This window comes from Canis lupus, chromosome 2 (genome assembly GCF_003254725.2).
Source record: "Canis lupus dingo isolate Sandy chromosome 2, ASM325472v2, whole genome shotgun sequence".
In the NCBI taxonomy this organism is placed as follows: Eukaryota; Metazoa; Chordata; class Mammalia; order Carnivora; family Canidae; genus Canis; species Canis lupus.
The window spans coordinates 79,358,091-79,385,034 of record NC_064244.1 but is presented as its reverse complement, the minus strand read 5'-3'; the positions used below and the strand labels follow the sequence as shown (position 1 = coordinate 79,385,034).

Sequence of the window (26,944 nt, the reverse complement as noted above, 5' to 3'; positions counted from 1 at the left end):
TAGAGCAGGGCCCAGGCAAGGTTGGACGTGACATCCAAGTGTCCACGAGCAAACAACTGCCCGTGAGTGTTTTCAGGGCAGGGGCTCATCTACTCTTGAGACCGTGTCCTGGGTTCTCAGGGGCGCATGGTAAGAGCAGAGTGTTTGTGGGTACATGGCTTTTCCCGATGACCAGGCACTCACGCTCTTAATGAACTCAGCAGGTACGTGGCTAAAATCTAGGGGCGATTAACACAGGCAATAAGAATCCAAATGGGGCCGGGCTTCTGAGTGTGCCTTCCCGCTTCCCTGAACAGGTGTCCTTGTAATCAGAGCCACCCTTATCGTGTACCCCCCAGGAGCCAGGATGCCAGGGCCCTTTCCCTTTACGCATTTAATTCCCACAAGAACCCCGAATTATGGGGACGATCATTGTGACAGTAGGAACAAGGGGGGTACCGAGGCTTGGAGACACGAGGTCATGTGGCTGGAAAGGGCAGGCATTCAAACCTGAAGCTTTCCAACTTCAAAGCATGTTCTTTTCCACCTTCCCTGGTGAAAAGAATCCCATCCCCTGGAAGAACCTGGAATCCTCCCTTGTACCATGCCCTGTGCTCCGTCCTGGGCCAGGCGGGCAGCTGTCTGTGGTTAACCCCTCTGCTGGCACCCCTGAGAGGCCCCCACCTTTGTTCACACTTCTCCTCCCTTCCCCACCCTGGCAACTTCCTGGTTCTCCCAGGCGGCTGACGGATTGCCTGGCCTGGCCTGGCCCAGCCCTGCCCAGCCTGCTGGGTCTGACTCAGGCTAGTCCTTCCTCGTGAGCTGCTGGGGCCACCTCCTGTCCTCCTGCCTGCCCGCCTGGCAGGTCTGGCAGGTGAGTGACTCACAAGCCTGGGCCTTCTGCACGCCTGGCGCAGGGAGCTAGTGTACCTGACCCCTGGGCTCCTGCCTGCCCTGCCAGCTGCTGTGACCGACGGGACCTTTTCCTGGCAGCAGGGCCCGACCCTACCACCTGCGTGCGCCTTTCCCAAAGGGCCAGATTTGGACTGCACAGAATCCAGGTCAGATTTGGGGGGTTTTAAAATCTCTGTCCCTCCCAGAGGTGGAGGAGGATCCTTTAGAGGTCACAGGGTGTGTGTGGGGCTTCTGCTCCTGTTGACACCCTCGGGCTCCGGGACCAGGGACACCTTGCTCCCTCCCTGTTGGTGGTAGGGCCCAGGGACACCTTGTGCCAGGCTCCGCAAGAGGAGCTCTGCTGGGAGCCTCGGTGGACCCGGCCCTGACCCTGGCAGCCACCTGTGGGGCAGGTCAGAGCGATGTGGGGTTGAGGAGCGCAGAGGGAGCCTGGCAGGGGTGTGGGTGCCGCGGAGGCTTTCCCTGCCTCCCTGCTCAGGGTCACAGAGTTGACCCTTGCAGCCCGCTGTGGCCTTACAGGACTCCTAGTGCAATGGCATCATTTCAAAGCTGGGGAAGCTGAGGCTCTGGGTGCAGGGAGTAGTTCTGGGTCACATGGTGAATCGGTGGCAGAGCAGGGGCCTGGGAGCTGGACCCGGCTGCCTCCTCCCTGCCCTGGGTCCATCCTCTTCCTCCAGTGCTTGCTCCCATGTTGCTGCCCCTGGGGCACCCGGTAGCCCTCTCCTGCCTCCTGCACAGGCGGGATGTTTACAGGCTTACAGGTGGCAGCATTTTAAAGGTCACCCCCGCGGTCCTGGCCCTGAGTCCCCGACAGGTGGCTGTTTAGCCACAGCTTGGGTATCCAAGCTTGCTGCTCTCGGAGGCAGCCTCTTCCCTCTGCATGGCCAGTGTCCGGCCGCGATGACATGATGCTCACTTTGTGCCCTGCGCTCTGCTAACCGACGCACGTCACTTGTGTTAACTCGTTGGGTCCTCCCAACACCCCTGCGGGGTGAGTATTAGGATTATTATTATCAGTCTTGTTCACAGCTGAGGACGCAGGCACAGAGAGGTTAAGGAACTTACGATTTCACAGCTTGGAAGAGGGGAGCTGAGATTTGCAGCCAGACAAGGCTGGCTCTGGAGCCGGCCTGAGCCCTTGGCCGCCTCGCTCTCTGCTGCCAGGGGTCCATGAGGGCACTGGGGGCACGGCCGGGCCAGGCTTGGGAGGGGGCTGTGTGTCCCTCTGGTGGCCTCCCCAGCTCCTGGGGCTGCAAATGTCACTGCCCCAGCTTGTCTCCCCTCCCCTGCTTCAGCTCTGTGGGAGTCACTGCCCCGCGCGGTGTCCAGCACAAATGACTCTAGGGGCCCAGGGTGGGCTGTGCTGAGCCAAGAGCAGGGGTTGAAAGCAGCCGGTCCAGGACTTCAGTGCCAGACACTGCTGTCATGGGGTTGCCTGGAGCCGCCGGGGCGACGGGAGGCTGGGGGCGCGGGGGGCCCCGGGCCGGCCTCCTTCTCTCCGCATCACCCCCAGGCCGGCCTCCGCTGGGCTCCCCCGGCTTTGTCTGTCTCCGGAGTGTCCTTCGGTGACTAACCAGGGCCGCGCCTCATCCTAAAGCGCTGGACGGTTTACAAATCGAGTCTGCATCTGTTGTCCCCATGGGTCTCACGCCGGCCCAGGGTGCCGGGTGGGGCAGGAATGACGACCGAGACTGAGGGCAGAGGCTCAGAGAGCTGCGGCGACCTGCCCGAGGCCACACAGCTGCGAGAGGGCAGAGCGGCCTGCTGTCCCCTGGGGGACGCTGGTGAGGCCTGGGCGGGCGGGAACTTCCCAGGCGACGCTGCCCCCAGCTCTTGGCCCAGGGACCAGGGGCTCCTGAGGCCCGGGCTACTCCTCCTCTGCCCCTTTGAGGGCTGAGTTCCTCCGGGAGCGATGGCAGCCGTCCCTCCCCCGGGTCTGCTCCCTTCGTGGGACTTTTAGGTCTTCAGCGGGGGTGACTGGTCTGGCCCCATGCACATCCCTACCACCCGGAGGCAAGAAGAGTCCCTGACGCCTCCGTCCGGCTCGTCCCCTTTAGGACAGGCTCGTCCCCTTTAGGACAGTCACGTGGGTGGGAGGTTCCCAGGCTGATGCCATTCCGTCCTCTTCTCCTCCTCCTAGTAATAAATAATAATAATAATAATAATAATAATAATAATAATAATAACAGCAACGTTGCCTATCAGTAGTGCCACCGTGACTACGCTTCCATTTATCGGGCCCAGCTCTGTGCCAGGTGTCCTGCACCCCGTAGCTCACTGCATCCTCCTGACCAGCCCGCATTTCACCAATGAGAAAGCTGAGGCTCAGAGAGGTGGAGTCACTGGCCCGGGGTCACACAGCTGGCCAATGGCATCTAAGACACCACTCAGAAAGTCGAAACAACCTGTCACCCAGAGTCACCACCCAAAGTCGTGTGCTAAGTTCCTGGTGCAGCCACCACCTGGGCCTGGCGTGGTTGCCTCTGGATTGTAAACTTCCCATCTGTGCCTCTGGCTGTGTGGGGACTTGAGACCCGTGGGGTCTGGTTGCTCTGCTTCTCCATGCTATGGGACTTTGCGCCCGCCACTCACCCTCTTGGGGGTCACCCCATCTGGCTGCAGGGGCTAATTTCTTTCCTGTGATCTATCCGAGGGCTGTGAATGATAGTCGTGGCCGGGAATGCCTGTAAAACGTCGCCACAGTACGCATGCAGAGAATTAGCAGGAGGAGGGTAATTACCGAAGCAGCGTCTCCAAGTCCCCTCTGTGCCTGGGACAGCCTTGACCTTTAATCCCCGCAATTACCTTGGGATGAAGGAACTGGAGCTGAGCTCTGCAGCGGGAAGCTGAGACTTGAGACTCAGGGAAGCAAAGTCGCTCGCTCAAGGTCACAGGACTAGCAGGTGGGGAGGCAGGGATCTGAACTCGGTCTGTGTGTGCCCCAAAGTGAGCACCCCGACCCCTGATGAGAGACAGCCTCCTGGGCATGGCCCGAGGGGGGATCTTAGGGTTTCAGAGCTAATTCAAGGTGGGGATGCTCGTGGGGGCAGGTCCCCAGGAGCTCAGCAGGTGGGCCCAGGCAGGTGGGGCGGTGCTGCCCTGAAGTGAGTTCCTCCCTGCCCTGGTCAAGCCTCCTCCCACTTTGCCCTTCAGCGGAATGAGGGAGGACCTCCTCCCCCATCATTCCTTGTCTCAAAGACAGAGGCGGCTCTTGTACCAGGAGGACCGGAAAATAGGGAGGTCTCCTGGCCGTGCTGGGACCTGCTCGGCAGGTAACCCTGACTCTCCTCCTGGACCAGCCAACCCCAGCTCAGCCACCAGACAGAGCCTTCTGATGCCCCCGGCAGAGGGAGGGAGGCAACCGGCACCCCTGCCCCGCTCGCCCCTCCCCTCTCCCGTCTTATCCTATCCCCTGGATCTTCAGAGCATTGTCATAATTAAATTTGACAACCATTCATTCTATCTGATATAAGGGCTTCCAAAGTCATGGTTTGAGGCAGGCAGAGGGTGGGAAGGGGACCTTGGGCTACAGCCAGGAGGCTGCCCCTGCCCTTGTTCCATTCTTCAAGCCCTGTATGACCTCGAGCAAATCCTTCGTCCTCCTGGGCCTCAGTTACCCCTCTGTGGGTGGAGCGGATTGGCTTGGATCATTCCTAAGGGCCCTTTCAGCTCTGAAAGTCTCCGAATTGCTCAGGCGGAAGGCCCCAAGGTGCCCTCTGGGCTCTTTGCCAGCCATCCCTCCTCCCCAGTGGCCACAAGGCCCGAGAGCACAGGAATGCGGGAAGCTCGAGTTCACTTCTGATGCGTGGTGGACTGGCAAGGACTGGACTGACCACCATAAAAACCTGTTCCTATTGGGTCTGGCCAATCCCGGAATAAATCCGGGATGCCTGTGTTTGCCCAGCTGCAGAGAGAGCCCTCCCATGGCCCTTTCCACCTTGTTGGGGGTGGGGTGGGGGACTATGGACTTTGGAGTCAGATTGAGTTCAAATCCCGGATCTGTCCCCTCTGATGTGTGAGCTTGGGTGATTCACTTGGTCTTGGTTTGTACATCTGAAACGGCAGGTAATAATACCGAGCTCACTGTGGCGTTGTGCAGGCCGTGTAGGCTGCCGTGTGTCATCCCCGGCTGAGCACTTGGCCTGGAAGGGCATGTCGCTGACCCCAGTGCCATCCCAGTCCCTGATGTCCCACAAACAAATAAAGCTCCAGAATGGCAGGATGCCTCACCGAGCTGCCCAGAACCGTAATGCCATGTTCCACGCAGATGAGCAGATGTGTCCGGGCGTGCTTTATGATGGTGATGCAGTGCTTTATGGTCTTTTCTCTTTCTCAAAATTTCTCTGGAAGCTACAAAACTGGGCCACATGCCTCGGTAGCTGCTCTCCTGAGACTTCTGGGTTCTTCATCTGTAAGCCTTGCTTTCCAAACCACAGGAAACTGGAAACCCTAGGCTCCGGCCGGGGCATAGGGGGCAGGAGAGCAGCCTGGTTCCCATGGATCTCTCCCTAGAGTCCAGCTGAAGGGCTCTAGCCACTGAGCAGAACTCGTAAGAGATGGGGGCTGGCGGGTCAGCCTGAGATCTCTTAAATTAACTGCAGAACAAGAGCCCTAAAGCTCAGAGCTCCTGGTGGGTGCTCCAGGATTCTGAGGTAGCACCCAGGGACTAGTTTGGGGTTGACTGACCAGACCCCAGGTCTGGCACAGCTCTGTTCCTAGGCCCAGTCCTGGAGCCACAGGCCGGGGAGTTTGCTACACTGGGCACATTTTGCGGTTGCCCCTGATTCAGAGACATGTGGTTTGGGGATGGAGCAGATGAAATTCCCTGCGAAGTGGTGATTTCTGGGAAGGGAGAACATGCTTGATCAGACTACACACTCCTGATTTTATTAAGCTGTCTCAAAGCTCGTCAACTGGCACTTCTTTTTCCTTTTCCCTAAAAATCAGCATACTGTTCTCTGCTTTCCCTGGAGTCCTGGCCAGGGGATTTTCCAGTTAGCAGAGAAACTGTATCCAGCTTCCTCCTGCTTCACTGAGTGGGGGTGGTATTGTCCTCTAGCCCTTTTTTATCTTGTTTTTGTTTGTTTGTTTTAAGATTTCATTTATTTACTCATGAGAGACACAGAGAGAAAGAGAGGCAGAGACACAGGCAGAGGGAGAAGCAGGCTCCATGCAGGGAGCCCAATGTGGGACTCGATCCCAGGTCCCCAGGGTCACGCCCTGGGCCGAAGGCAGTGCTAAACCCACTGAGCCACCCGGGCTGCCCTTATCTTGTTTTTAAATTATATTTGTCCATCCCTCCATCATTCATCCGTCTATCCACCTCTCCATCATCCATCCATCCATGTGTCCATCCATCCATCACCTATCCATCCATCTGTCCATCTATCATCCAATGGTCCATCGAACCATTTGTCCATTTATCTATTATCTATCCATCCATCTATCCAACCAGTCATCTATCAAGCAATGGTTCACCCATCTATCCATTATCCAATGAGCCACCCATCATTCATGCATTTATGTGTCCGTCCACCCATCTCTTCACGTGTCCATCCATCCAACCATCATCCATCATTCAATAATCTATCCATCCATTTATCTGCCCATCCACTCTTCCAACCATATATCCATCCATTTACCTACAGACTGTGCACTGAGTATCTACTCTGTTCTTGGCACTGTATCCTAGGGATAACAACTTTGTGCAAAACAGACATGATCCTGCCCTCAGACAGGTTGTAGGATAGCAAGGGAGACAGACAATTTAAGAAGCAAAAGAATACTTTGTGCTCCAGCTGTATTGTCTCTGTTTATCAGTTTTCTTAGGTGCTGCATGGGATGATGGCAGTAGCTGTTTCATGGGATTATTGTGAAGATTTGATGAGGTTATATGGGTAAAGTGTTGGCTCAGTGCCTGGCATGTAATAAATGCTCAATAAATGTTAGCTATGATGATAATGTTGACCAGGGTCACAATGAAGATGATGATGATTAAGGTCACCTAAGCAGGGCCTGGCACTAACCAAGCAACCACATGTATGCTTGAGCTGTTCTGGGCAGGCCGGCTTTCTTAGCAGCCGCAGAAGGTAATAGGGGAAGGGTAATGAAGGACAGGCCCCATGCCAGCTTCTCAGGGTAGGGCATGGGTGCTGGCTGTGCCTTCTGGAGGCAGGAAATGTGGGTCTGAGGGCTCCCTGGGGGAGTCTGAGCCAAAAATAGCTGCCTGGCTGGTTTGCCCAGTTAGGAATTGGTAGTGAAGCTTCTCAGGGCAAAATAAGCCATGACACTAGCAACTGTAGTTTGCCTTTGCAGGGGCTGGGGTAGGCTGTCTGGAAGCTCCCAGAAGTGAAGGAAACCAGCAGAAGTAGGGATGCTCCCCTGCACTGGAGCTCTAGGCGGGGTGGGGGTGGGGTAGTCAAAAGTGGTCATGCCCCTGGGGCTGATGGGGGCCAGGGCACATCAGTCTTACTTGTCACTATGCCTCCAGCTCCTGCAATGGTGACAGGCACATCTCAGGCACTTATTTGAGGGCACATCTGGGAGTATTTGTCCAATGCACACCGGGACTCCATTGGGATAATCTGATTTAACAATCATGCTGGCTTACCTGGAAGAAGCAGTGATTCTGGAACCAGAGAGAAGTGGGTCATAGCCTGACACCCCCACTTACCAGCTCTGGGGAACCATGGATAAGACACTAACCCTGTCTGAGCCCAATTTCTCCATCTGCAAAATAGGAATTGCAATATTGGCATTGAGGGTTGTTGTGTAGGTGGGAGATGGTGAAGGGCTTGGAACGCCCCCAGTAAGAAGCACCTGCTGTGGTCATCATCCATGCATCTGGGGTGACAGAGTTGTGAGCCAGGACTGGTGCAGCTTGAGTATCTGCTGAACCCCACATTTGAAGTTTTGGGAAGGGGTGGTGGGATAGAGTTGGATAGACCTGGAATCCATTGCTTACTTGTGTGACCTTAGGTAAACTATTTATTTCCCAAGCTTCTGTTCCATCTGTCAGAAAGGGGATCTTTTTTTTTTAAGTATTTAATTTACTTATTTGAAAGAGAAAGCCACAGACAGAGCATGAGCAGAGGGGGAGAGGTAGAGGGAGAGGGAAAAGCAGACCCCCTGCTGAGCATGGAGCCAGACAGGATGCTGGGCTCAATCCCAGAACCCTGGGATCATGACCTGAGCCGAAGGCAGATGCTTAACTGACTGAGCCACCCAGATGCCCCAGAAAGGGGATCGTGAGAGCAGCCATTCTATAGAGTACCTGCAAGAGTAAATGGGATTGTGCATGAAGAAGAGCACAGGGCCTGGCGTGTTGTATGTGCTCAGGAAAGGGGGGTGTGGTCACCAAGGGAAGGGGCTCTGGTCCCTCCCTGATAGGCTGGGGCTCCCTTCCAACGTGGCCCACACCCACCGCAGCGTATCTCTGCTGACACATTGGGCAGGTCTCCGAAGGTGCTGATTTCCAGGAAAAAAACCTAAGGAAACCATTTGCCTTAACCTCTTGGGTTCCATGGGGGCAGGTGTCCAGTGATCATAACCGGGGGCTACGCGGTATGGGGGAAGGAACAGAGACGTAAGATTAAAATCCCAGCTTCTCCACTCTCCCACTGTGTGACCGTGGGCACGTCACCTCACTTCTCTGGGGTTTTTCTCTTTATTCATAAAATGACAAAGCTTGCAGGGTTTCCTGGAGGCCGAGCCCACAGCGGGCCTCTGTAATGGGGGTGATTTGTGCAGGCTCCTTGGAAGGCGAGGGAGTAGATGTTAATGAACGCTGGGGCTGGCCCAACAATCCAGTCTATAAACCTCCTGCCTGCAGCTTCTGGTGCGTTGCTAATGGGAGTTTATGTGAAGGACACAGTGGGATAAGGGCCCATTGTTCTGTGTGGGGACGGTTTTATGACTCTTAGAAAGCGTCTTTCATCTGGGAGACCGGGGAGCTTATGGAACCTCCCAGCCCTGGGCGGTGAAACTGGGGGACGCTGAAGGTTTCTGGGGCTGGTGCCAGGCTGCAGCCAGGGCCAGGCCCTCTTGCTGCAGCCGGGGCAGCTGGCGGGGGCTGAGGGCCCCTTGGAGTGGCACTGCAGCGCCTCCCTGTCCCCAGGCCCGCGGGACCTTCCCTCCTGCAGATCTTCTTTCTGGCCTGGCCAGGTGTGCTTGGAGAGGCTGGAGGCTCCCGGGGTCCCCTCGGGGGTTCCCTCCCTGCTCCCCCTCCTCAGCAGCCTATTTTTATCCTTATGGATGAAGATCCTTCCAGAATGGGCCTTGGGCCCTGTGTGCTGTCAGCTGACCAGCAACTCTCATGCCCGGATGCCTGGCCTGGCACCCTGAGCCTTGGGTAGGGGCAGTAACCTGATGCCAGGAAGCTAAGACCTTGTCTCCTTGTCCTCTCTGGCTCCTTGGCCAGGCCCCAAGCAGAGAAATCCAACCTCCCCTGGCTCAGCAGATGGCCCCAGGCCTTCTGTCTGTTTATCCCCGTGGAGGCGACAGATGCCCCGAGGTATGGGTGAGGCTGGCTTCCTCCTGTAGACCAGGCTGGTGCACCGCGCCCATGGGGTCTGGGCTGATGGGCAGAGGATCTGTATGGGGGTCACCCTTGCCTCGGACGCCTCTGGCTGGGACTCCCCTCCTCCCCTTTTCTACTTTGGGAGGTACACGAAGGCTAGAGCAGGGCACTGGGGTATCTCGTGCCTGAAGTGGCCCCAGAATCCCCTTCCCCCCGCTGCAAGGCCCTACCTGAATAGCAAACCCTCACTGACTTCTCTGCTTTCAAGGGGGACAAAATCCCTTCGGGCAAATACAAGTGAGGGGGCTTTGTCAGAACACAGGAGGCCACTCTGATGGACATTCAGGGCTTTGTGCCTCAGTTTCCTCATCTCAAAAATGAGGGTAAAAGTACCTGCCTTTATTTTTTTTTTTACCTGCCTTTTTTTAATTTAACTTTTTGGTTATTTATTTATTCAGAGAAAATGAGCAGGGGGAGGGGGAGAGGGAGAGGGAGGAAGAGAATCTCCAGCAGACTCCGTGCTGAGCAGGGAGCCCGACGTGGGGCTTGATCTCACCACCCTGAGATCGTGGCCTGAGCTGAAATCAAGAGTCGGATGCTCAACTGACTGAGCCACCCAGGCGCCCCTGAAACTACCTACTTTATAAGGTTGCTGTGAGGATAAAATGAGTAAGGTGTAAGGTAACACACCGAGCCTGCTGTAGAAAGTGCTATGTTAGCATTTGCTCTTATTTTTATTGTGAACACCGTCCAGGGCTTTATGGTCTCTGCCTCACTATCTTTTACTCTATACTCCTGATTTTTTTTTTTTTTTTTTTGGCTTTCCTATGACATTTCTGATCCCCCTGGAGCCTGGGTTTGAACACGGCTGTGGTTCCTTGCAGCATGAATGCTGGCTCTGGCCCTGCACGATTTTTCAGGGCTCAGCATCCATGCTCATTTGACTGACTCAGTCTCTCACCTGTCCCATTTCAAATTCCTGGGAGGAACGAGCTGAGTGGCCGGGCTTCAGTCAGACGTTCACCCTCTCACCCAATCAGCCGTGCTGGGCAGGAGAGCGCTGCCAGGACCCATGGGGGTGTAGGGAGGCACATCCTGGCATGTCTACCCCAGCCTCTTCAGAGGCTCTATCAGAGCAGCAGAAGAACTGTGAACAGTGGTTTGGGTTTTTTTCTCTTTTTTCTTTTTTTCCTGCCAACTCACAGGGGCGTTCCCGGGGGTGTTTCTAGGTGATCAGGACAAGCTTTCAGAACTCCTGCAGCTGGCACTTGGATCCTGTCTGGCTCACAAATTATCGGCCCTTTTACAATTTGAAATTGTCATCAGTATTAAAAATCAAGAGATAGGGATGCCTGGGTGGCTCAGGGGTTGAGCATCTGCCTTTGGCCCAGGGCGTGATCCTGGAGTTCCGGGATTGAGTCCCACGTCGGGCTCCCTGCATGGAGCCTGCTTCTCCCTCTGCTGTGTCTCTGCCTCTCTCTCTCTCTCTCTGTCTCCCATGAATAAATAAAATATTAAAATAAATAAATAAATAAAAATCAAGGGATTTGATATAGAAATCTGGACTTCTGGCTTCTCTTGGGGGGAAAAAATAAAGAGAAAACTCTGGGGACACCGAGCATAGACACACAGTATCAATTAGAATTGGAATTGCCAGGGCAGCCCCGGTGGCACAGCGGTTTAGCACCACCTGCAGCCCAGGGCGTGATCCTGGAGACCCTGGATTGAGTCCCACGTCAGGCTGTTTGTATGATGCCTGCTTCTCCCTCTGCCTGTGTCTGTGTTTCTCTCTCTCTGTCTCTATGAATAAATAAGTTAAAAATCTTAAAAAAGAAAAAGAATTGGAATTGCCCCTTCCACTGGGGGCATGTGCTTTCCAGGCACTCGGGGGTCCCCCCTTCACCTTGAGGTGTCTCCAGTCTTGAAGCTTAGTAACAGTTGTCGGGGCACATCCAGTCTGCTTCTCCCATTGCTGTTCCCTACCTGCCCCCGCAATGTGCTGGAATTTGCCACCTTACTCTATACTCCAGAAACGAGAATTGCACAAAGAAAAAGAATTACCTAGCTCTCTGAAACTTGGGAACACATGTATGAGCCCAGTTCTGTGCCAAACAGCCCACAAATAGGATCTCATTTATTCTACTCCACGACCATGAGGCAGGTATCAGTACTTTCACTCACTCCCACTCTACAGATGGTGAAACTGAGACCTTAAGAAGACACGATGTGCTAGAGATCGGCCCAGGCCATCTGGCTGTGGAAACAACTGTAAAGTGACAGACAGGCTGCGGGTACAGTGCATTTCATTTCCCTCGGAGGCATCTGAGAGGAAACTGCCGACTCGTCACTCCTTTGGGTATTTGGTGTGTATTTCCTACAGCCAAGGACATGCCCCTCCACCACCGTGATACAACCGGCCACATCAGGAAATGCACACGACGCATTCCCACCATGTCATCCTCAGCCCCTGCTGAGTCTCACCAGCTGTCCCAGTAATGGCCTTTATGCTGAAACGCTCCAGTTCAGAATGACACGTGGCATTTAGTGGTCCCGTCTCTGATTTCCTTCAGTCTGGAAAAGTTCCTTGGTCTTTCCTTGACTTTTGTGACCTGCGCATTTTGGGAGATGTTTAGAGGAACGTCCCTCAATTTGGGTTTGTGTGATGTTCACTCAGCATTGTGTTGCGTCCTTCTCCAACCATGGAAGGACGCTCACGGTGTCCAAAAATCCCCCTGCTGGTCATGTTCCCAGTTTGGCCACTTGGGTGATGAAGGATCTGCGAAGCTGCTCTTTTTCCATAAAAAACAAAAAAAAAAAACAAACAAAGGTTGTGAGGAAGTATTTTGTGGGAAAGTGCTTTGAGACAGGGTAAATAGCCATTCCTAGCCTTCCGTGTGCTCATTTGCTTAGTTACTTGTCACATCAGTATGGACTCTTGGTTTCCCATTATATTCAATGGGAGGTAAATCCTAATCATCATTATTTTTTCTAATGGTCCAACTGCCCTCGGTTTGGTGAGTGGGAGCCTCTGTGAGCTGCTTTCTTTGTCATTCTGTTATGCTCCTGTCACTTTTTGAGCAATTTATCAGTTTCGGGCCCCCGGCTATATTACAGGCTCAAATGTCCTTCCCCTGGGGATGAGCCATTTCTCCAAGAAGCTCTGGATCCCTTGAGTGGAGAATGGTATTTAGGAACCACGATCTGGCTGCTGAGTGTGCTCATTGCTATTGGGTGTCCCTGCTCCCAGGCCTTCGTGGTGGACAGACTGAGGAGCTCACGCTAACGCTTCCCATTCCAGCCCAACACCACACAGGTCATTGGACTTTTCTTCCTTTCTGTATATATAAATTTGCTTCTCGAACAAGGAGAATCCCAACAGTTGAAGCTCTTGACCACTGCTATATTAGGCTGCCTCTCATTAATAAGAGTTGGTATCAAATAGCTTATTTATCTAATTTTGTCAGTGGGAAGTTGAAAACTCTCTGCTAGGCTGTATTCACTTGATCCTTCAAAGTTCTGTGAAGATAGAAGAAGGCACTAGTAGGATTATTGTTCCTACTTTACGGGCAGTGGGACAGGGAGAAAGAGGTTGAGGACTGCTTTCCAGAGATCTTAGGGTGGGAGAGCTCTGTATCACATTTGTGTCCAGCCCCCTGGACATGAGCATCCATCCCCTTCCTGTGGGTGTTTTGGGAGAACTTTGAGGACACATCCCCAAGACAAGGAGCTGCCCAGACTGATCTTTCCCTGACACTCAAGCCCCGTAAAGTGATAGCTCAGAGAAGTCAAGTTTCCTTCTTTACCTGAGTTCCCAGACCCCTTCTGCCTGTGGCTGTGCCTTTGACCTCAGCTTGTTTCCCCACAAATGCAGGTCTTGGGTTGGGGAGGAACCTGGAAGGCTTGAAGAGGAGGTGGTTGCTCAGTGCATCCCAGCCCCTTTCAGGATGCCAGTCCTACCGAACAGGGGCAGGAGTCATGGGAGGGGAGTTTCATCTCAGTAAGGTAAATTGTATTGCCTTTTTTCATAATCAAAGTGTAACCCAGTCTCTCTTCGATAATAGCCTGGTCATGATTGGTTTGATGGTGTAGTACATAAGGACTGACCTCTTCCTGCACGCTCTCCATTCATACTTCCTGGGTGAGCGTGGTGTCTGGGCTTGGAAAGTCCGCTTTCCTATCTGCTCACTTCCTTTTTGACCTGCTATGGGGTTGGGCTGGTGGAAGAGGGGCCTGGGCTGGAAGGCAGAGGCAGGAGCCCTGGGTTCCCACCCTGATTTTGCTACTGACTTGCTAGGCAACCTTGGGCACATCACTTAGCCTCTCTGGCCAGTGGCAAACACCACCCCTGTCCTCCCTGCTTCCCTCTTCCCCAGGTCAACGGTGGAGACAAGGCCAAAGGGAGTCCTAGTCCCATCTGGATGTATCATTAATGGATATGCTTATACAATAAACCCTGCACCCACCAGAATGTTCAGCAAGTGGGAAATTCTGGTTAATTGAATGTTCTGGGACATGGAAATGTTCCCAGAAATTCTTTTTGTTCCTTTTGTGGCCACTGAAAACCATTCACTGGTCTATTTAGCAAATATTTGTCTCGTGCCTGTGCTCTACCAGGCTCTGTCCCAGGTGGTGGGGAGGCACCGTGAATGAGACAGCAGAGTCCCAGCCTGTGAGGACTCATAGTCTGGGAGGAAACGTGCCCAAACGCAGTGGACCCTGGAACAGCACAGGGGTTAGGGACTCCGATCCCCTGTATGGTAGAAAATCTGCATACAACTTTTTAAAAAGATTTTATTTATTTATTTGAGAGACAGTGAGTGAGAGAAAGCAGGGGGAGGGAGAGGAAGAAGCAGGCTCCCGCTGAGCAGGGAGCCGGATGCAGGGCTCCATCCCAGGACCCTGGGGTCACGACCCAAGCAGAAGGCAGAAGGCTCAATGACTGGGCCATCCGGGCATCCCCTGCATCCGACTTTCGACTCCCCCGAAACAACTGCCAACAGCCTACCATTGACCAGGGAACAGTCATAGCGATGACATGAACTGTCAACGTATTTGGTACGTTTTATGCATTATATACTGCCTTCTTAAAATTACGGAGGCTAGAGAAAATAAATTTTTTTTAAAGATTTTATGTATTTATTCATGAGAGAGACAGAGACACAGGCAGAGGGAGAAGCAGGCTCCACGCAGGGAGCCGATGTGGGACTCGATTCTGGGTCTCCAGGATCACACCCTGGGCCGAAGGCAGCACTAAACCGCTGAGCCACCCAGGGATCCCCAAGAAAAGAAAATGTTAATGGAAAATCATAAGGAAAAGATATTTTTACTGAAAAAATTCATGTATAAGTAAACGTGCCCCATTCAAACCTGTGTTTCGCAAGAGTCAACTGTACACCACAGGACACGGTAGGATGGTTGCCCTGAGGGGACCGTAGGATGCTGTGGGAGGCCTGGAGTCCAGCCTGGGGCCCCTAGAGAAGAGATCCTTGACCGTGAGAAGGTGTTATTGGTTGAGAGCCTCAGACAGCTTTAGCCAGTGTGTCCAGGTGGGGGTGGGGATGGGCGGTGGGAACAGCATGGGCAAAGCTTAGAACACGAAGCTGGGGAGGAGAGAGAAGGGGTGTGTGTTGGGAAGCGAGATGGTGGAGAGAGCAGGGATGCAGGAAGGTGAGGGCTGCAGGCTCACGTAGGCTCCAGGACGTGTTTCTTGATGCGGTTCTCTCTCCTAAAAGTAGAATGCAGAGGAAAAACCGAATGAAAACACTATTTCCCAGAGGAGGGGCCTCCAAGTTGGAGGGGGTGCCCCAGGGCTGGGGGGGCTGGTAGCAGGCAGAGAAACACAGCTCTGTGTAAAGGGCCACCACTCCCTAGAGCTCGCGGGGTGTGGTCCCGGGGATGGGGGCGATCAAGGGCCTGGCATTATCAGATCTTCGGGTGTTTTGAGAAGCTAGCAATCTGTTTTTTTATGGGAAATCTCCCAGTTGTGAAATATTGGTGGCCAGCGACCAAAAACAAAACCACTGTGGGCAAAACACCACGCTTCTGCAGGCTCCGTTTGCTCTATGAGCTGGGGGGTTGCGACCCTGCGTCCAGAGGGGTCTATCTGATGAGGTTGAGGGTGTCCACTTAGAGTCTCTTAGGATCCTCTGATGTCGAGTGTGTCCCTCACTGGGGTGGGGGAGTATAATAGGGCCCTAAGGTATGACCCCGGCCCTCAGGCCATCAAGCTGAAGACAGCTCGAGTTAGAATATGTGTCCAGAGCTAACAGAACAACAGAAGCACCAACCAAAGCCCCGAGTGCCGTAGAGCTCAGAGGAGAGGCGGTCAGGGGACAGGGTCCACGTGGAGAGGTTTCCCTGGGGGATTCTGGGCCTTCTGATGGTTCCAGGAGGGAGGGTAAACCTTAGTGCAACCAGAGAGGGAGACGGCATTTCCAGGCTGGAGGATTTGGGGGTGGGGGCGGGGAGGGCTCAGGCCCAGGAAGCAAATAAGACAGAAGAGGGGAGAGGTTGGAGCAGATCCGAAAGGCTGCGAATGTGGGTTCAAGAACTTGTACTTGGCTCTGGCTGCGCCAGCAGGACCCAAGCGTCTCAAGTCTGGCCCAAGGCTTTTTTTTTTTTAAGATTTTATTTATTTATTCATGAAAGACACACAGAGAGAAAGGCAGTGACTAGGCAGAGGGAGAAGCAGGCTCCAGGGAGGGAGCCTGATGTGGGACTCGATCCCAAGACCGCAGATCATGCCCTGAGCCAGGGGCAGGTGCCCAACCGCTGAGCCACTAGGCATCCCTGGCCCAAGGTTTTTTTTTTTTTTTTTTTTTTTTTTTTTTTTTTCCCAAGGCTTTTAATGCTATGTCACTCACTGGACACCTGAAGATGTTCTAGCTGCTTCGCTGGTGTAGGGAAGGAAAAAAATCCTTGTGCTATTCTTCGAGCTCTAACACCAGGACTAAGAATTAAATTCACGTGAGGCAGATTAACAGGAGAAAAAACCTCAAAGTTCTTTAAATTAAATTAATTTTTTAAAAATATTATTTATTTATTTATTCATGAGAGGCAGAGACACAGGCAGAGGCAGAAGCAGGCTCCCTGTGGGGAGCCCCATGCAGGAACTCTGGGATCATGTCCTGAGCCCGAGGCAGATACTCAACCACCGAGCCACCCAGGCGTCCCTTTAAATTTTATTTTTTATTTTTCATTTTATTTTATTTTTTAAAAAAGATTTATTTATTTATTCATGAGAGACACACAGAGAGAGAAAGGCAGAGACACAGGCAGAGGGAGGAGCAGGCTCCACGCAGGAAGCCCGACATGGGACTCCATCCCGAGACTCCAGGATCAGGCCCTGGGCTGAAGGCAGGTGCTAAACCGCTGAGCCACCTGGGCTGCCCTATTTTTTATTTTTTAATTTTATTTAATTTTATTTATTTCATTTCATTTTATTTATTTATTTAATTTTATTTATTTATTTATTTATTTATTTATTTATTTATTTATTTTATTTTATTTTATTTATTTTATTATTTTTTAAAGAAATCTCTGCACCCAATGTGGGGTTTGAACTTACACTCCTGACATCAACAGTCGGGGCCCTACCGACTGAGCCAGCCAGGTGCCCCAAAACTAAAGTTTTATTATGTGCCCATAGAGGTCCAGTTATGAAACTGAGACCTAAAGAAATGACCAATGCAGGCACTTTTTATACTTTTAGGTAAAGGGACAAAAAGCAAAACAAAACAAACAAACAAGCAAAAAACCCCAACCAAACCCAACAACCCCAAAACAATAAAAACTGTGAAGAATTGACTGGACAAAGAAAACTTGATTTGGGAGGGCTTCCGTTAGTAAGCAATTCTAAACAGAAATTGCGGGATGCGGTAATAGAAATTGGTAAAAAAAAATAAGTTTGTAAAAAAATAAAATTAGTAACAAGGATTGTTTATACAACCTTCTTAGCTCTCCGTTTTCCATCTCTGGTGAGAGGGATGTCTCTTTACCTCCCATACAGGGAGGGCATCTTTCACATGGGAGATTTATTTCCTGCTTTCAAGGGGACTGAGAAGGGTCTGAGCCTCTTTCTTAAACAGGTTCTCCTTATAAGTAAATTATTTAAAATAATCAATATGGGGCACCTGGGTGGCTCCGTGGTTGAGCACCTGCCTTCAGCTCAGGGCCTGATCCTGGGGTCCTGGGATCGAGTCCCGCATCGGGCTCCCCGCAGGGAGCCTGCTTCTCCCTCTGCCTGTGTCTCTGCCCCTTTCTCTCTGTGCGTCTCATGAATAAATAAATAAAATCTTGAAAAAAAATTATCAATATGCCTAAGTAGCACATTTCGGGTTGGCCTGCCCTGAGCGCCTACCGTGGCACTCCAGAAAACGTTCCCGTCTGCTGTCACAGCCGCTATTTTTTTCACGCCTGGAGTGGGAGATCCAGCGGGGCGGAGGGCACGCCCGTTTTGTTCACCGATGTCTCGGGAGTGCCTAGAATGGAACATAGTAAGTGCTCAACCAAGATTCACCAGCTGCTCACTATGAGCCTAGTGTTACCCCAGGCCCCGGGCCGCCGACACTCTATGAACCACTCTTAGGACGGGCTCTATGGGGCTTATGTCCTTGTGTGGAGGAGACAGACAATTAACAAACACATCCACGAATAAGATGATTTCAGAGAGCGGGGGGCCTGCGTGTGGTTTGTGTCACTGCACTGTAGTGGCCTGTTTATTGCTGCGACCTCCTAGGCCGGGAGCGCCGAGGGGGGCAGGACTGGGGGCCGCCCCGCTCCTTGTCTCATTCCTAACCCCTAAGCTGGTGCCTGGCAGAGGAAGAGGGAGCAACGCGACACAATGTGTTTGCTGGCGCTGTTGCACGAGGCAAGGCTGACAAAGATCCCAGTGTACACACACCTGTGCCCTCTGGAGGCTGCAGGACTCCTAATTACCAGCCGGGGAGTCGGGGAGTCGGGAGTCGGGGAGTCGGCGCTGATAAGCCCGAGTGTGTGCCTTTCTGGTGGCAAATAGAGAGGTTGCAGGGCACTGTTTAGTAACAACAGGGATAATCTTAATTAACGACCTGATAACTATAATTAATCGCATCGTATCCGGAGGCCCTCTTTGGGATTCTGGGAGGGAGTGACTCGTTCGCGTTTGCGGGCTCTGGGAAGGGGGGGGTGTGGATGGGAAGAGGGTGTGTGTGTGTGTGGGGGGGGGCGCTGGGATCTCCGGTGCTCCGCTTCCTTGCTGGGCGAGCTTCGGCCCCATCAGTCACTCCCAGCTCGGGGAGCCTCAGTGTTCTCATCAGGAAGGTGGGGCTACACGGCTGGGGGCGTGACCTCAGGTCTCCCCGCCCCCAAGGGGGTCACAGGAGCCTCCGACCGGGGCTGGGGGGCCCCCCTCTCCCCGCCCCGGGGAATGGCTCGGCCTCCCGCGGGCGCCCCGGCAGCCGAGTCCTGGAGGGGGTCGGGGGAGCGGCGAGGGCGGGGTGCGCGCGGGGGGGCGGGGGCGGGGGCGGGAGGGCGCGCGGCCCCGCCCCGCGGGCCTCGGTTTCCCCTCCTGCGCCGCGCGCGGCCCGGCCGCCAGGGGTTAAGCGGTGACTTCAGCCGCGGGAGCGGGGACCGGGCGGGCGGGGGCGGCGCCGCGAGGCGCTGAGCGCGGCGGCGGGACCAGGCCGCTCGGAGGCGGCGGCGGGCGCTCTCCCGGCGGGGCCGCGACCTCGCGGGGCGGCGGGGCGCGGGGGCGCGGGGCCGGGGCCGGGGCCGGGGCCGGGGCTGGGGCTGGGGCCGCCCGGCCCTCCCTGGGCGCCCGGGCCGCCGGGGCAGCAGGGGCGCGGAGCGGCCGCCGGCGCCGAGTGAGCGGCGCGGACAACAAAGGCGCGGCCGGAGCCGGTGAGTCGGGCCGCGGGGCGCGGGAGGCCGGGGGGCGCACTGCGCAAGGCGGCCGCGCGGGGCTCGGAGGCGCCGGGGCCCCGCGGCGCGTCCCTGGCAGCGGGGCGGGTGTGTGTGTGTGTGTGTGTGTGTGTGTGTGTGTGTCTGTGTCTCCGGGCCCCTCCCCGCCGCCCCGGTGCGGCTGCGGGTGGGCCGGGCGGGCCCGGGGTGCGTGTGGGTCCCTTCGTCCCGGAGCCTGCGCGCCGTGGCCGGGACCGGGAGTGTGAGAGGCCCCCAGCCTGGGCTGCCCTGCGTGTGCGCGTGCGAGTGTGACTCTGTCCCCCCCCCCAGCAGGCTCCCTCCCTCCCTCCCTCCTTCCCGGGGACTCCTGTGTCCTCTTTGTGCAGCAGCCTGAGAGGCAGAGACAGAGGGAGGGACAGGCCGTTCCAGGGCCTTCAGGTCCTGCTGCCGCCGTGCGGTGGGGCCACCTCTCCCTGCTGCACCCTGGGGGTCCCTGGGATTCCACGGAGTCCAGGGTCGCTCCGTCACCTCTCTTCTGGGCTGGCCTCTCCTGCCCTGGACCTCAGCCCAGAGGTGGAACAGGGTCACCCTCACAAAGGAGCGGGCGTGGGAGGAGAGGATGCCCGGTCAGCCGGAAGGCCGCGGCCAGCGGGACGAGGTCAGGCCTGCACACCCCTGAGGCAGGGTAGTGAGGCCGGGGTGGGCCTGGCTGAGGATGAAGGCGAGCCTCCTGGCCCCCTGGGGTGGCCCCCGACGGGGAGCCCCCAGGCCTAAGGTAGAGTGTGGGGATGCTATCTCCTCTGTCTCCCGGGACAGGGGTTGGGAATCTTCCTTCCTTTGGCTTCCTTAGCCTGAGCACCCGGTCTTGGGCTGCAGCAGGAGGTGGCCAGGGGTGGCCGTATTTCCCACTGGCCCTGGAGCTGAGACCTCAGAGTCCTTGGCCTTCCCCGAGGGATTCAACTGGGGGAAGGCATGCCCTGCCTGCCTGGGGCCCCATCTGTTCCCCCACGGATGCTGGAGCGAGAGGACAGGCTGTGTGGGCTCATTAAAATGCTCAGCCCTTGCCTGCAGGCCCTGCCCGGATGGCCATCAGCTGCAGCATCCACCCACCCGTCCCTCCATCTGTCCGTCCAGCGTGACACCCCCACGGTGTCCGGGCCTCAGGCACACAGACTAGAAAGGGAGCTACAGCCTGGAGATCTCCAGGGGTGATCGTGGGGTGGGGCTAGCCCTCCCCTTCCTTAGGGTCTCAGGGTGATGCTCAGAGCCCTCCTGGTGCCCATGACCACCCCCCCTTTGTGCCCGTGTCTCTCACTCTGCTCCGTCGTCACACTTACCTTCCTGACGTCCCCTGCCCTCCTTCTCCACCCCCCGCCCCCCCACTTCCCTCCTTCCAGTAAGTTGGCCTCATCCTTCACCTCTTCATTCCTCATTCAGGAGTCTCTTCTTTGGTCAGCCAGGCTGGCTCAAGAATTCTGGTTCCTGGGGCGCCTGGCTGGCTCAGTCGGCAAAGCCTGTGACTCTTGATCTCAGGGTCATGAGTTCAAGCCCCACATTGGGCGTGGAGGCTACTTAAAAAAAAAAAAGGAATTATCATTCATGATGCTCTTAGAACCCTCATGTCAGTGGGGATGGTTTGTTTATACCACCCCCCCCCCCTCAGAGGGCTGCATGCCTTCAGGAGCAGGGACCGTGCTTGTCCTTGATCGCCAGCCTAGTACAGGGCCTGACACACAGTAGGTACCCAATAGATCACTGCCAGTTGAGTGGATATCGGTGTCTAATGGTTCCTAAATATTGCTGTTTCAGGTTTTCTCTTGGGAAGAGTCTAGGGAGGAGGGAAAGCTAGTGAGCTCCTTAGGGCCTGGGTACCAGGTTAGTGTAAGGGGGAGGCCTCCTGTTCATTAGACAAACTCTAAATTATTTGACAGATATTTTATATTTGGTAAATGCCAGATGCTGGGCCAGCTCCTTCACCACTGCACTCAGCGGAAAGAATATAATCTTCTTAGATCAAGTTTGAAAAGATAAAGGAGGTGAGAGTTATATACTGTGTATAACATAAACACATGCCACATAAAAATATATGTGTCCTACGTAAGCGTGATGACGGTATATTGTTCTTTCACCTCCACTCTCTGTTTCTACGACAGCCCTGATAATTATTGGGCAGGGAAGATGGGTTTGTACCCATTTCACAGATGGCACTTAAGTGACTGCCTCAGGTCAGTGAGTGGAGCACTCAAGCCTCCGTCTCCCTGAATGCCCAGTCCTTCTTTCTTCTGCGAGCTTGTCTTCAGTGCCCTTGTATTCTCGTCACTGGGCTTGACAGGGGCGAGTAAGCCCCTGTCCTTACCCTCAAAGGGTCTGAAGACCAGAAACGAGAATCAGAGTCATCAGTAGGGCGGCAGAGTGGGCCAGTGTTCTCTTCCATCCCACTGTGCCTCCTGGGCCCCAGCCCAGCTTCTTTGCCTCGGGGGAGGGCCTCAGCCACCACCTTCCTTTGGGGTCCTGTTCCCCAGAGTGACCTATCCTTGCAGAGCTGGTGCAGGGCGCTGAGCACTGGTGTCAGCCAGTTTGTACTGAAGCACGAGAGCTGATGGCTAAAATTTAGGAATTTTGCGAGCCGCCCATTAAACGCAGCCGTTATAAAAATTGGTAATAAGTAAGTTTATAATTAAATTATACTAAAAACAAGGGTAATAAATAGTCAAAATATGGTACCTCCGTTGTTTTGCTTTTTGTTTCCTTCTCCAATAAATGATAGCGTTTTGCTCTTTTAAAAAAAATATGGTACCTCCTAGTTATTTCACGTTTTACCATCACCTGTGTGTTTGTGGCTGTGTCTTTTGTACGTGTGTATATCATACGCACATTACACACGAGTATGTGTCTACGTATGTACAGTACCTGTATTTATGTATGCACCGTGCACATGGGTGTGCTCCTGCACATGCCTTCCCATCTGTGTTCACTGATGTCACCTTAGTGGCTTGAAACTGGCCACAGGGAGACTATTTATACCACAGGAATCGGTGTCCTGCAAGTCTGAGGTTTTTTCCTCTGCCAGAGAGCCAATTGTTAAACATTTTACAGCAGGCCACGGGATCGAGCAGTGAGCAGCTGGGGCACAGCCTTTCCCTGGGGCCTGCATTCTGGTGTGACACCTCCCTGGTGAGTTTAGGGTCCTCATGGTACAGGGTGAGAGGGGCAGCTGCTAGGCGGGGCCGGCCCTGGTCGTAGGGATCATAGGGATCGTAATTTGCCCTCTAATGAGTTCTCCACTCCGGAAACTGAGTTGTTGTATTACAGTGCGTTGTGAGAGGGGAGACGGGATGAGGGTAGGATTCAGTTAATTGAGGGCCTGCTTTGCCATTGATTGAATAATCACACTTCAGGGTGACCCAGGCATTTGGGAGGCATTAGGGAGGTGCCCTGGGACCGTGGACAGGTCAAATGGCTCGGGGCTGGTGAAGGTGTCATGTCCAGGGCACGGGTGGCTAGAGCTGTCTGGGTCTGGTGTAGACACCAGTAGGTGTGACCCATCCGTATGGGTTCACCGACAGCGTGAGAGAGTCAGACTGTTGAAGGGACAGGCTGTGGCTCTTGTACGATCTCAGAGCTCTGGATGGGAGACGGACACGGACCCGCTTACCTGCCGTGGAGGCGTGTGCGTGCCTAGCGGGGGAATGGGAGTGGGGAGAGGGGAAGGGTCTGGATAACAGGAACAGCACGTGCAAAGGCTCAGAGGTGCAGGCCGCTGGGAGGTGAGCCGGGCTCAGGCGTCAGGTGAACCCGAAGTGTGCAGGGTGGTGGCAGAGCACGGGAAGGGGGGGGAGCCCGGAGTCCGAGAGCCCTGCGTCACCTGGGAGCTGGCAAGGGCGCCCCGCCACACCTGCCAGGGGCGTCGTGCTCGGTGGACCGGAGCTGTGAGGTGTCTCAGTAGCTCCTCGCTATCCTCGGAGCTTGCTGCTGCTCCAGCCTGGTCTCGTGGCTCGTGGAGCCTTCAGGAAGGTTTTCGTTTTGATACGAGGTGAAACAAAACGGGATGGAGAAGGTGAGTGTGCTGCTCATTCCCCACCCTCCATCATACCAGAAAAGCCAAAGATAAAAGTAACTGATCTTTCCAGAATCTCTAGTTGCCTCTGCTGCTTCTACCCTTTAGATAGAAGTTAATGGAGAGTTTATTTGTTTAAAGACCACTCATGTTTATGCCTAAACGTGCCGGACATCCGTTCCTTTAATTCCCATACCGATGCTGCCGGTGGGTGCTTTTATCCCACCTTACAGATGAGGAAACTGAGTCTTAGAGAGGTGGCTTGACTTTCCCAAGGCCACGGTGTCTTAAGTGACAGGATCGGAGCAGGTAGGCAGTGAGGTCAATGGATTTCCTCCTCTGTCCTGTTTTCTTCTTCCCTTTGAGGAGGGCGGGGAGGGAATGCACCGCAGGTCTGCAATCCCAACACACTTTACTGCTCTTTGTTTGAAGTTACTGCGTGTTTTTTAACCCCGGCAGTTGGGTTCATCACCCTGTGGCTTCAGGGCAGGGCTTAGAACAGAATCAGGGCCTGGCGTCCGGAAGCAGCAAATAATAAAGGCTTGTATTTACGGAGGGAGCTGGTGCGGAGGGAGCTGGTGCGGATGGCTCAGAGGGATGGAGAGCCAGGCCTGGGGCTTGTGGCGTCCTCAGCCACGTCACGGTCGGGGGTGGGGGGGGGGGACTGTACCATGAACTCCGCTTGCTCCCAGCTCACAACACCCCCGCCCCTTGCTCCCAGCTCACAACCCTCCCCCACCCCCCGCCCCTGTCCAGGCCCTGGCCTGGCCGTACCTTGAGGTCTCCGGGCAGTGGGGCCCACCTGCTGCGGGAAATAGGGACGCGGAGCTGACCACCTGGCTTGAAGCATGGGTTGTGCCCACCTCTAGGATAAGCATGGCACTGAGCACCCCCACCCCGGGATTTATCTTCCCACGGACCTTTCTGTCGAGAGGGTGGTCTTGACCCAGGCCCACCTCCCGCTTCTTTGCAGGTACATGCCTGTTCCGGCAGGGCAGGTGGTAGGGGTGGCTCCTCCCCAGGACGTTGTGTGGGACACTGTGGGGCGGCAGGTCTGGGTCTGGCCCCCTCCTCCTCCTCCTCCTCCTCCTGGAGAGCCCAGCCTCCCCCTCCCGTCGGTGTCCCCCTGGCAGTGGCTGCCTGATTGGTATGCATCCCGCAACTCCAGCCATTAGCACACAAGGCGGGGACCAGCTCCCGATACTTCCCTCTCTTCATTGTTTGAAGTGGACAGGCTTGGAAGCCGCTTTAAAAATGCGGGCTTTTTATTCAATTTCCCTAGAAAAACAATGGTTTAAATTAAATAGAGGAGTAACAGTCTCTGGAAATTGAAGAAAAAGGATTCCTGAACCCGGACACTACCCAGAACCTTTGAATTTCTTTTAAAGCATGGGTTTATTTTACGTTAAGTTATGCATGCCTCGCATGACCAGCGAGGAGAACTTGGGAAACACAGAAGGGAATTAGGGTCACCCTTTGCTCCACCACCCAGAGACACTCTGTCTCTACACCGCGGCGCACACCGCTCATTTCTCCGGGGACTGGTTTGCTCATTCGGAAAGCCCTGGGTTTTCAGAGGTCAGGCCCATGTTGGGCATGGGGTGTAGACGGGGTATAGATGGGACCCTGCTCCTGTCACGCCTCCTTCTGTGCCAGATCTCGGACAGCTCACCTGGTCCCTCTCTGTTCCAACTTCCTCATCTGTGAGATGGGCCGGCCTGGCAGCTGTGGCCCAGGGTGGGAGGACCCAATGGGAGGGCGCAGGCAGGCCGCTGGGGACAGCGCCTGGCCCCTGGGGAGCTCAGCCTCTTTGGCTGTTGTTTCCATGGTGACCAGGCGGTAGCCTTGCCCTCTTCGGCCTTTCACAGCAGGGAGGAGACCCGTCCCCAACAGATCCAACAAATGAATGAAGTAACTGCACGTTAAGTCCAAGGCAGCAAGCTCATGTGATGTGATGGGAATCACTGGGGGATCGCGTTGGTGGTGGAGGGGGTGTGCCTGGGGGGAAGTGGTGCAAGATTGTTAGGGGGGCAGGTGGGCGTCTCTGAAGAGACACCTTTAAGCTGAGACTGAATGACAAAGAACCGAGGGAGCAGTATTGTAGGCAGGGACACAGCAGATGCAAAGGGCCTGAGGCCAGGATGATCCAGGCCTGTTTGAGCAGCACTGAGCCCAGAGCCTGCAGCGGGCACGGGGCGAGGGCAGTGTTGGAAGGCAAGCAGGCAGGGCGGTTACTCTAGGTGCCACGGGAAGCCACTGGAAGTTTGTGTTCTTCGTTTCACACAGATCCCTTTATTAATAGGATGCAAATCCAAGATTCCAGCTGTTAGTAACTCTGGTAGGAAATTTGCCTTTTTTCCAGATAATTTAGCAAAAAATGATGTACTGAGTGCCTATTATGTGGAAGCACTTGAGTAGGTGCCGGGAGCCGAGGGATAGTCACAAAGAGGAGCAAGACGAAGGCTGGCTTGCAGGTATCCTGTGGGGCCTGCATTCCATCTCGCTGACCCACCACGATCAGGCTCTGATTTGGGCAGGGTGCTCTGGCTGGAGGGGGGAGCCGGACGCACGGGCTGGGCCGCCCAGAGGCGCAGGTGCTGGCGGGTGGAATAAGAGGAGTGGAGTGTGTTCTAGAATCTTCTTCTTTTTTTTTTTAAAGACTTTATTTATTTATTCATGAGAGAGAGAGAGAGAGAGAGGGAGACACACAGGCAGAGGGAGAAGCAGGCTCCATGCAGGGAGCCCGACGTGGGACTTGATGATCCCGGGTCTCCAGGATCAGGCCCTGGGTGGAAGGTGGCCCGGAAGGCCCTGAGCCACCTGGGCTGTCCTGGCCTAGAATCTTCTTTTGAGTATGTAGGTCGGTGCTGATGGTCAAGAATAAGATGGTTAAGAGGGTGGGGAGCGCGGGGTTTTGAGGAAGCCAGAATCCAGTCGAGGACAGGTACAGGTGCACGTGAAGAGTGCTTCGCAGTCCCAGTGCCCGCCCCCCCCAGATGCGGTGGGGGTGCCATTAGCACCTAGTTGAGGCAGGTGGGACCACCCGAGGGGAGGTGTGGAGACACATCTGGTCGAGTGCATGGCAGGGAGCCAGGAGGAGAGCCGAGAAGGGGAGCCAGGAGGAGAAGGGACAGCGGGGTGTCTGGGAAGCCAGCACGGGTGACACTTTCAGAAAAGAGCTGGTGGTCAACGGGGCTGCGGGCCCCTGGGATCCACGTGGAATGAGACAGAGTGGCCACTGGGTTTAGCACCAGGGAGGCAGCGGAGGTCTTCTGTAAGCACAGCTCCGGGGGACATGGGCTGATTCCCAAGTGACAGACAAGGTGACAGCGCGTGTGGATAGCATTTGGAGCGCCGGCGGGGTGAAGGGGAGTTGGGAAAGGCGTCTCATCGGAGGGAAGGGCGGACCTGGGGCAATAGTTTGTGCTGCTGGCCAGGATGGCTCCCGGGGGTCAGAGGGGACGAGGGGCAGCTAGGGGCGCCGGCCCTGTGGGCTCACGAGAGGGTGATGTGATGGTGTGGGGTGGGGGGCGGCGGGGGGCACCAGCAGGAACGCTTCTCGGAAGATGGGAGACGATGGGGTAGGTGTGAGTCTG

General features: G+C 54.9%; 1 protein-coding gene across 12 annotated transcripts in view; it reads left to right on the top strand.

Annotated features, from left to right (window-relative positions):
- The first annotated feature begins 843 nt into the window (after positions 1-843).
- Positions 844-26,944, top strand: part of ARHGEF10L (Rho guanine nucleotide exchange factor 10 like) — a 159,088-nt gene continuing 132,987 nt past the window's right edge. For 2 of the 12 annotated variants that reach the window (XM_049106688.1, XM_049106657.1), the window contains exons 1-2: positions 21,018-21,327; positions 22,388-22,465. The gene's annotated coding sequence lies outside the window, so the exon portion shown is untranslated. Of the gene's footprint in view, positions 1,041-19,183; positions 19,292-21,017; positions 21,328-22,192; positions 22,466-26,944 lie in introns of those variants that run through there. The other 10 variants (XM_049106660.1, XM_049106676.1, XM_049106696.1 and 7 more) reach the window with 10 other exon arrangements.